Consider the following 10,169-nt stretch of genomic DNA (forward strand, 5'->3'; position numbering starts at 1 on the left):
GCCATTTGCTTCGGTAGCTAATCACAGGAAATTTTGTGGTTTTCTGATAGGCAAAATTTTAACAACCAAAATTTTCATGCAACCCATCCTTTCTGGCCTTAGTCTGGTAATGCAGCTCATGTACTCGACAGAAGCTGTCGGCAAACGGCTCCACCGCCTGGCTTCGGAGAGCCCAGATATAAACGCTAAGTCTGACAATGGCGTTAGGAGTCAGTTGGTGAAAATAGATCCCAAACTTTTGCAGCACATCAGAAATCATTCTATTCAAAGGAAATCTCAACCCAGCTTTTAGAAAACTATTGAAAATAACTATTTCATCCTTTTCTGGCTTCGGGGTAGTTTCCTCTCCCCCGAAGCGAAGCAGCTTCTTCTCATTTTCACTGAAATAGCCCGACTTCACCATTTTGGAGAAATCAGCCTTGGAGATAGTCGACTTTCCGAAGTCCAAATGGCTAGGCTTGCTCGGTACTGCGATATGGTAATCATCGTCAGAATCAGCTTCCTCAATATCTCCTTGTTCTGTTTCGGCAGCAGCTTGTTCTGTTTCGGTAGCAGCTTGTTCTGTTTCGGCAGTGAGGATTCTTTCCGAGGTCACCAATCCGGATCGCTGCATTGCTTCGGAGATAGGAACAGTCTCCGCAACTTCGGCTTCGTCTCCCTCACGCTCAACTCTAGCAGTAGAGCGCACTCTGGCCATTTAATTTTGAATTTCTTGAAAGATTTCTCGGGAATTAAATAACCTTTTCTCCTGAAGCTTTTCTTCTGACGAAGTAGGCACCAAACTGGAGCTTCGTCTGAATGCGAGAGTCGAGCTTCGGCTATGGTTAAAATTTTTGGCAGCAAAACAGTGCAATAGCAATGAATGCTGTGGTAACTTCACACCTACCTGTCTGTTTATATAGTGCTGCAGGTAAGAAGGTGAATCGTCAGGATTTTTACACCAGGCAAACGGCTGCTCGCACCCGCTGCGTGGTGGGCCGCAAAGACCAAAATAGTGAACCTGCATGGTGGGACCGCTACACGCTCGGAAACTGTATCGTTTCTCGACAACGAGCTCAGGGAAGGTGTTTTTCGGACCTTCGGCTTCCTGAAGCCTAAGAGACTTTTTTCACGGATCAAGCTCGTTACGAAAAACGATCTAGCACCGCGAAGGGGCTACTGTTGGGACCATGCTTTGTCGCCGAAGGTCCTGCAGGAAGAAACAGCTTCGGCTGAAGCTGTCTGTACGTGATGCCGAAGGGTGCCGTTCATGAAGCTTCGGAATTACAAACCGACTTAAAGATAGAATGTCCTTTTAGTCCATAAGAGTTTGAGTCGTTGTTGTAAACTTTTATGAGGGGTATGATTGTAATTGCTCACGGGCTATGTCCTGTGCCTATAAATAGTGAACAGTATTCCCTTACTGTTCACGCATTCTTGTAATTGTGATTACATCACTCGGAAATTATTCCTTGCCAAGGCAGAGGTATAAATGTACCTAAACATTATATTTGAATATGTAGATGATGTTGTTCAACTCTAATTTACTTGTCTTTAATGCTTTATGACTCGTGTTATTTTACATTATCTTTAAGAGTTCAATTACGAAGATATAACCTTCGTAATTGTGTCATTATAACCTTCGTCCGAAGTTCATTAAATCCTTGGGGAAATAATGTTTCAGCGGACGAAGGACATTAATATTTAACATTTTATGTTGCCTTGTTCTTAATTCATAGCATTTGAGAACAAGTCCCCAACAAACTAGATGCTAAGATTGCCGAGCATGACTTAGAAAATGAAAAATTTAAATTTGCTAGAAGCATGCTCTATAGAGGGAGACGCCCTGGCATTAAGGATGGCATTGGCTTCCAACAGGGAGGCAATGTCAAACTTAATGCCCCTCCTAAGAAATTGTCCAACTTTGTTAAGGGCAAGGCTCCCATGCCTCAGGATAGCAAGGGTTACATTTTGTACCCTGCCGGTTATCTCGAGGACAAAATTAGGAGAATTCATTCTAGGAAGTCTCACTCTGGCCCTAACCATGCTTTTATGTATAAGGGTGAGACATCTAGTTCTAGGCAACCAACCCGTGCTAAGTTGCCTAAGAAGAAAACTCCTAGTGCATCAAATGATCATGACATTTCATTTAAAACTTTTGATGCATCTTATGTTTTAACTAACAAATCTGGCAAGGTAGTTGCCAAGTATGTTGGGGGCAAGCACAAGAGGTCAAAGACTTGTGTTTGGGTACCCAAAGTTCTTGTATCTAATGCCAAAGGACCCAAAACCATTTGGGTACCTAAAGTGAAGAACTAAACTTGTTTTGTAGGTTTATGCATCCGGGGGCTCAAGTTGGATCATCGACAGCGGGTGCACAAACCACATGACAGGGGAGAAGAAAATGTTCTCCTCCTATGAGAAAAACCAAGATCCCCAACGAGCTATCACATTCGGGGATGGAAATCAAGGTTTGGTCAAAGGATTGGGTAAAATTGCTATATCTCCTGACCATTCTATTTCCAATGTTTTTCTTGTAGACTCATTAGATTACAATTTGCTTTCTGTTTCTCAATTATGTCAAATGGGCTACAACTGTCTTTTTACTGATGTAGGTGTCACTGTCTTTAGAAGAAGTGATGATTCAATAGCATTTAAGGGAGTGTTAGAGGGTCAGCTATACTTGGTAGATTTTGATAGAGCTGAACTCGACACTTGCTTAATTGCTAAGACTAACATGGGTTGGCTCTGGCACCGCCGACTAGCCCATGTTGGGATGAAGAATCTTCACAAGCTTCTAAAGGGAGAGCACATTTTAGGATTAACAAATGTTCATTTTGAGAAAGACAGGATTTGTAGCGCTTGCCAAGGAGGGAAGCAAGTTGGTGCTCACCATCCACACAAGAACATAATGACGACCGACAGGCCACTGGAGCTCCTACACATGGACCTATTCGGCCCGATAGCTTACATAAGCATCGGCGGGAGTAAGTACTGTCTAGTTATTGTGGATGATTATTCTCGCTTCACTTGGGTGTTCTTTTTGCAGGAAAAATCTCATACCCAAGAGACCTTAAAGGGATTCTTGAGACGGGCTCAAAATGAGTTCGGCTTAAGGATCAAGAAAATTAGAAGAGACAACGGGACGGAGTTCAAGAACTCACAAATTGAAGGCTTCCTTGAGGAGGAGGGCATCAAGCATGAGTTCTCTTCTCCCTACACCCCACAACAAAATGGTGTAGTGGAGAGGAAGAATAGAACTCTATTAGACATGGCAAGAACCATGCTTGATGAGTACAAGACTTCGGATCGGTTTTGGGCTGAGGCGGTCAACACCGCTTGCTACGCCATCAACCGGTTATATCTACACTGAATCCTCAAGAAGACATCATATGAACTCCTAACCGGTAAAAAGCCCAATATTTCATATTTTAGAGTCTTTGGTAGCAAATGCTTTATTCTTATCAAAAGAGGTAGAAAATCTAAATTTGCTCCTAGGACTGTAGAAGGCTTTTTACTAGGATATGATTCAAACACAAGGGCAATTAGAGTCTTTAACAAGTCCACTGGACAAGTTGAAGTTTCTTGTGACGTTGTGTTTGATGAGACTAATGGCTCTCAAGTAGAGCAAGTTGATCTTGATGAGATAGGTGATGAAGAGGCTCCGTGCATCACGCTAAGGAACATGTCCATTGGGGATGTGTGTCCTAAGGAATCCGAAGAGCCTCCAAATGCACAAGATCAACCATCCTCCTCCACGCAAGCATCTTCACCAACTCAAAATGAAGATGAGGCTCAAGTTGATGAAGGAGAAGATCAAGCAAATGAGCCACTTCAAGATGACGGCAATGATCAAGGGGGAGATGCAAACGATCAAGACAAGGAGGATGAAGAACAAAGGCCGCCACACCCAAGAGTCCACCAAGCAATCCAACGAGATCACCCCGTCGACACCATCCTCGGCGACATTCATAAGGGGGTAACCACTAGATCTCATGTTGCACATTTTTGTGAGCATTACTCTTTTGTTTCATCTATCGATCCACACAGGGTAGAGGAAGCACTATAAGCACTACAACAAATATGGCCTTTTATGACAAATACTCAATGACAATAGTAAAGTTCGTCACTAGAAGATCATGTTTATGACGATTTCTATGAACCAAACCCATTTAGTGACGAAAAATTTAGACCCATCATAAAAAACGTCATAACTTTGTGTGTCATCATGTTTATGACGATGTGTTATGACAATATGGTTGTGTCATATGAGCGAATCGTCATAATTTCTCTACATCATACGTGATGACATTGCACGACAATACAAATTCGTCATAAATATTTAATATAGTTTTTTTAAATGCTATATATCCTTTTCTGAAATCATACCATGCCGTTTTGTTGAAGGTCATAAAATGCTTACTTCTTCGTGGTAGTAAAATTAGATTGTAAAATATTTGTCACCACCAAATTTTGATCCAAGACCTGATGATCAAATGAAAGCTCTACCACAATTGTGCCATAGAGGTAAATGTTCTTTGACAGTGACGGTTTCTCTTTTATTAACAAAACATGTCATCTTTTTAAATTGCAAAACACTGGCAAATGGTGCCTGGCTGCTCATGCAGAATATTAGTATATTTGAATCTGTGTTGCAAATGAGCAATGTATATGTGTATATTCACTAGTAGTCAATGTTCAGCTAATATGAACATGTTTAGCCAATCTGAATCTGTCTCAGCCAATCTGAATATGCTATTGGTTTCAGTTTTGGTGGCGCACAGGAAGTAGTCTGTTTTTTCTCATTCCAATACTAGCTAAACACTGCTGCTGTCATGGTAGTGCAGAATGGAATATGGTGGTGAATGTGTAAGCTTATTACCTAAACTTTGTTTCGCCTTGTTACCTGAACGTGTAAGCTGCTGTCAGGTTTTAGTCTGAATGTTTTAGCTGAAAGTGTTAGTCTGAATGTGTAAGCTGCTGTTAGGTTTTAGTCTCCAAAACCTGTTTTTTTCTCTGAAACATGAATTTTTTTCCCAAAACTGGCAGACTTAATTTTTCAACACGACGCCTGACAGGCTGAATTTTGTTACACAGTCAGACTGAATTTTTCAAAACTGACAAACTAACAGACTGGATTCTCCAAAACTGAATTTTCTGAAATCTGAGTTGCACAGAAATGTGTTCTAAAATGTCATACCGTTTTTGTTTAGCTGAAAGTGTTAAGAAAATGCAACTACACCACTGAATGAAGTTTGCCATTTCTCGTAGGATATACCTGACATCGAAGTGGACATCTAGCAATGAGACCTGTTGGTGATTGGCCTTGCTAAAAAAAATTGAGACATATAGCAATGAGAATTGGTCCGTTGGTGATTTTTCAGCTAGCAATGAGACATGTTGCTTTCTATACAAGAAAAGTGGGTTAACAAAGAAGCAAACCCTGAACAGATAGAAAATAGAGTCCTTGTTGGTGATTTTAAGCTAGCAATGCGAGCTATTGCAGGTTTTTGGTAACATCAGGGAATGGCAGGCACATCTAGCATTGAGACCTGTTAGTATGCTGAGATATATTTTATGTACTCTTTGGTCTCCTTTTGTTACATGGCCATGCATTCATGCTGAACTACTAGCAACGAAAACAAAATGTTCTGTCAGAGATTAAACAAAGCTCACCCAAACAGCAATGGAAGGGAGCTATTCTACCTGTAACGATTGCTATTGACATCATTTTAAATATTGTGGGAAACAATTTTTTAATCAATCATAGGTTTTGTTACAAGATAAACCGTGCATGACTGAACCTCAACCTTGCTTACTTCTGAAGCTAAAAACTGAATGGAATAGGGAACATGTGAATGACTGAACCCATAACTTTGGAAAGCCATTTGTATAAAAAATGTGGGAAATTGTCGGTTAAAAAATCAAACAAATTTAAAAAACTTAAAATATTTTGACTCTCAAATAAAGTTGGAATAATTCAGAACGAACATTGTTTGCTGCCTCACGAGTTAGAATCCAGGAAATCTTCTTTGAACATATCACTTTACTTCACTACTATATTAAAGTACGATATCACCATGTGTTATGTGTTATGTGATGGATGAAAATTGTAAATACAGATATATACTAATAACTTGAAAATTAAAAATAGAACCAGTGCACCAAAACATCGCTTGGCTTGTGTTATATGACGGATAGATATTATATACTAATAATTCGATATTAAAAAATATAATTGTGCCAGTCTAAGAAGACGTCCTAGAAATGACACCGTTCTCAAGCCGAACCGATACTGACCCACATTAAATCGTGTTGGGTTGAACCACGACACTACTAATACAAGTCAAAGCTGCCAGCACGCCGTTGGTGCCAAATAAGAAACTAGCCCTCTACATCACGTCCAGTCACAACCACATGGGTCCCACGCCCACCACCGTCTAATAAAAAGAATCAATCTGCTCCCAGGCAGCACCTCTCTAAACCTCTCGCTACCTTCCCCGTCCCTACTGGCGGCAGCCTAGGGCTTTCCCTAAGCTTCTCCATCCCAAGATCAAGATGCCTCCGGGAAAGAAGGGGTCACGATGCATACTAAATCCCCAGGTAATTTTGAACGATGCACTCTTTTCTCTTAGGATCTATACACTGATTTTATTTAGGGTTGTGGAAATCTGTCCCGAGTGGCAAGATTGAAGCGAGCAGTTTCTATTTGACATGAGAAACGGTGGAAGAATTTGGTGATTGCGTGCATTGTCAGGTGTCGACCCAACACCAGACTCCCCCCAACCCCGATCATCTACCTTCCATAGACCCCAATGGCGACCACCACTGCTTCCATTTTTCAGCTGTGGGGAATTGTTTGGATGTTTCACCATCGATAGTATCAGTAGTGGTAATTATTGAATTACACTAATTGTGTTTTATAGCTATATTGGTCGCGGAGTGGTGCAACACCTACAATGCTATATCTGAGTTGAGATGTTGCATTTGCTTCCTTGATTTGTTACACAACATAAATGTTCTTAGCACCCATTTTATCTTTGTATATGGCTTAATGCCTCCGTCTAGACTCATCAGCTCTCTGTTTTGTGCATTCAATTCTTATTCTTTGATTACCTTGATATGGCGAATATGGAAAAATATTCTTAAGTTTATTTACGGAGAGCATTATTAGCAAACTAAAAATAGGGGTTTAATTGCAGTGAGCTGTTCTGTACCATGGTTTTCCTAATAACTTATCTAGTGCCAAATATAGTTCTTGCATTACATTTATTTGCTTCTTTTATAATAGCAAGTGATCAATATTTATCATTTATGAAAACTTTTCATCAATATACAGAAGCCACTCCTACTGACTATGCATATATACTCTTAATTGTACATGTTGTACTTATTTACATATATATTGTCTCTATTGCTCTATCTTACAGACTTAATTTTTATACAAATCAATTTTGTCTAGAACAAACTTAATCATGAGAAAGTACAATTTCCACAGTGCACGGGATTTCAGTCATACATTGCAAAATCTTATGTAGTGGTAAGAAACTATTCATGTGATGTCTAGTGAACTTTGCCTATATGCATACTTTATTATTGTTTGAATGAGTAGTACTACCAAGGTAGATAGTTTAACATCTCTAATATTTTTAAGTTTTTTTACTGTAAATTCGAAGATAGAGTTTTGAACTCTATAGGTTCAAACTACATTTAAAATTGAAATGGTGATCATTAGTTAGCATCTCGAAAATACCACATGATATTTATTTAGTCCTTTACTTGTCATATAAGCTCTTCCAATTCATTCTAACCAACCTGTAACCTACGTTTGGTTCTACTTGCTCACTAAATACATTTGATATCTTTTTAGCGACAAGAAAAATATAAAGATACCCAACCAAGTGCAATAAATCTTTTCAAGGAGATGTATTGCGGCAAGAAGAAATGATTTAGTAAAATTGTTCAGAAAGCTATTGTAAGTATCTATTTACCTTTTTGCGTTCACTTTCCAACTTATGTTACACTATGCTGAGTTTTAATCTTAATGCTAGGATGATATGGAAGCAATGGTGGCAGCATCAGTTGAAGTTAGACAACTTGTGATGTCTTCTACCCAAGTTGTTTCTCATGTCTTGCCCAGCTCAAGTAAATTCCTTCACAATGTTGGCCTTCAGCCTGCCTCCAAGACAAGCTCTATTTCAGCAAAGGTGCACGAGCTTCAATCTCAATTGGAGACCAAGAGACAAGAAAAAGATGGACTTAGGCAAGAAATGGAATCCTTAAAGGCTACATCACAAGAATTTATGACCACTATTGCTAATCAAACAATTGAGATCGAGAATTTAAAGAAGTCGCTAGCAGAAAATAATAGCCTTCTTCGTCAGATACTAAGCACCAATCGAGGCATGTCTCCTCCTTAAGATTGTTGCTATAGTCGACCATGCCAATGTTACATCCAACAACACTGGACTACTTTTTTATTAGTTGTCTATTTAGTCTGATCATATTGATACTATAGTAGCTGTGTGCAGCTTGTGGCGGTTGAACATGTCCTACTTTTGCATTTAAGTTATAGAAAAGTTGTGTGTGTTCATGTTGTTTGATGAAATTGTATGCACGGTTTGGATTGAATTCAATTATATACTGATTTTATTAATTGATGATGGATTAAAAATGTCATAAACAGTTGCCAGGACGTCTGATTTATGACAAAAATATCCGTCTCAATTTGTTTGACACGTCAGCAACCATGACCTGCCACCTCATCCCTTTTGTGACGAAATTAATCGTCATAATTTTTTTCGCCACGTCAGCTGCCAAGTCATCCTATTTCTAACGACGAACATATGCGTCACTAAAAGGACACGTGGCACTAGTCCAATGCAACAATCTACGACATTTTTTGACCACATTTATGACGATCTAGAGTGTCATAGATTTTATGACGAATATATTTTCGTCATTACTTTTGTGACGCTTTTTTGCAGTTCGTCACAAAACTCTGTTTACTATGCACCTTCTATGACAATGACATTTTCGTCATGGTGTCGTCACGACAATAAAGACTATGACAAAAAAACAACTATCTGTGACATAATGAGAATGTCATAGAAGGTCACATATGTTGTAGTGAAGATTCGGATTGGGTGGTGGCGATGCAAGAGGAGCTCAACAACTTCACCAGGAATGAGGTATGGCATTTAGTTCCACGTCCTAATTAAAATGTTGTAGGAACCAAATGGGTCTTCCGCAACAAGCAAGACGAGCATGGTGTGGTGACAAGGAACAAAGCCCGACTTGTGGCCAAAGGATACTCCCAAGTCAAAGGTTTGGATTTCGGTGAAACTTATGCACCCGTAGCTAGGCTTGAGTCAATTCGTATATTATTGGCCTATGCTACTTACCATGGCTTCAAGCTTTATCAAATGGACGTGAAGAGTGCCTTCCTCAATGGACCAATCAAGGAAGAGGTCTATGTTGAGCAACCTCCCGGCTTTGAAGACAGTGAGTACCCTAACCATGTTTATAAGCTCTCTAAGGCGCTTTATGGGCTCAAGCAAGCCCCAAGAGCATGGTATGAATGCCTTAGAGATTTCCTTATTTCAAATGGATTCAAAGTTGGAAAGGCCGATCCTACACTCTTTACCAAAACACTTGAAAATGATTTGTTTGCATGCCAAATTTATGTTGATGATATTATATTTGGGTCTACTAACGAATCTACATGTGAAGAGTTTAGTAGGATCATGACACAGAAATTCGAGATGTCTATGATGGGGGAGTTGAAGTACTTCTTAGGATTTCAAGTGAAGCAACTCCAAGAGGGCACCTTCATCAGCCAAACGAAGTATACTCAAGACATTCTAAACAAGTTTGGGATGAAGGACGCCAAACCCATCAAGACACCCATGGGAACCAATGGGCATCTCGACCTCGACGAGGGAGGTAAATCCGTAGATCAAAAGGTATACCGGTCGATGATTGGATCTTTACTCTATTTATGTGCATCTTGACCGGATATTATGCTTTCCGTATGCATGTGTGCAAGATTCCAAGCCGACTCTAAGGAAGCTCACCTTAAGGCTGTAAAACGAATCTTGAGATATTTAGTTTATACTCCTAAGTTTGGGCTTTGGTATCCTAGGGGATCCACTTTTGATTTAATTGGTTATTCGGATGTCGATTGGGCG

The 10,169-nt window shown here is 39.8% G+C and overlaps 1 long non-coding RNA gene across 1 annotated transcript; it reads left to right on the top strand.

The window, feature by feature from the left end:
• Positions 1–6,347: 6,347 nt before the first annotated feature.
• LOC103635852 (uncharacterized) lies at positions 6,348–8,635 on the top strand. The gene is made up of 3 exons (XR_557656.4): positions 6,348–6,582; positions 7,850–7,954; positions 8,031–8,635. It is a non-coding gene; the product is annotated as an uncharacterized lncRNA (long non-coding RNA).
• The last annotated feature ends 1,534 nt before the right edge of the window (positions 8,636–10,169 follow it).

Source organism: Zea mays, chromosome 8 (assembly GCF_902167145.1).
Source record: "Zea mays cultivar B73 chromosome 8, Zm-B73-REFERENCE-NAM-5.0, whole genome shotgun sequence".
Taxonomy (NCBI): Eukaryota; Viridiplantae; Streptophyta; class Magnoliopsida; order Poales; family Poaceae; genus Zea; species Zea mays.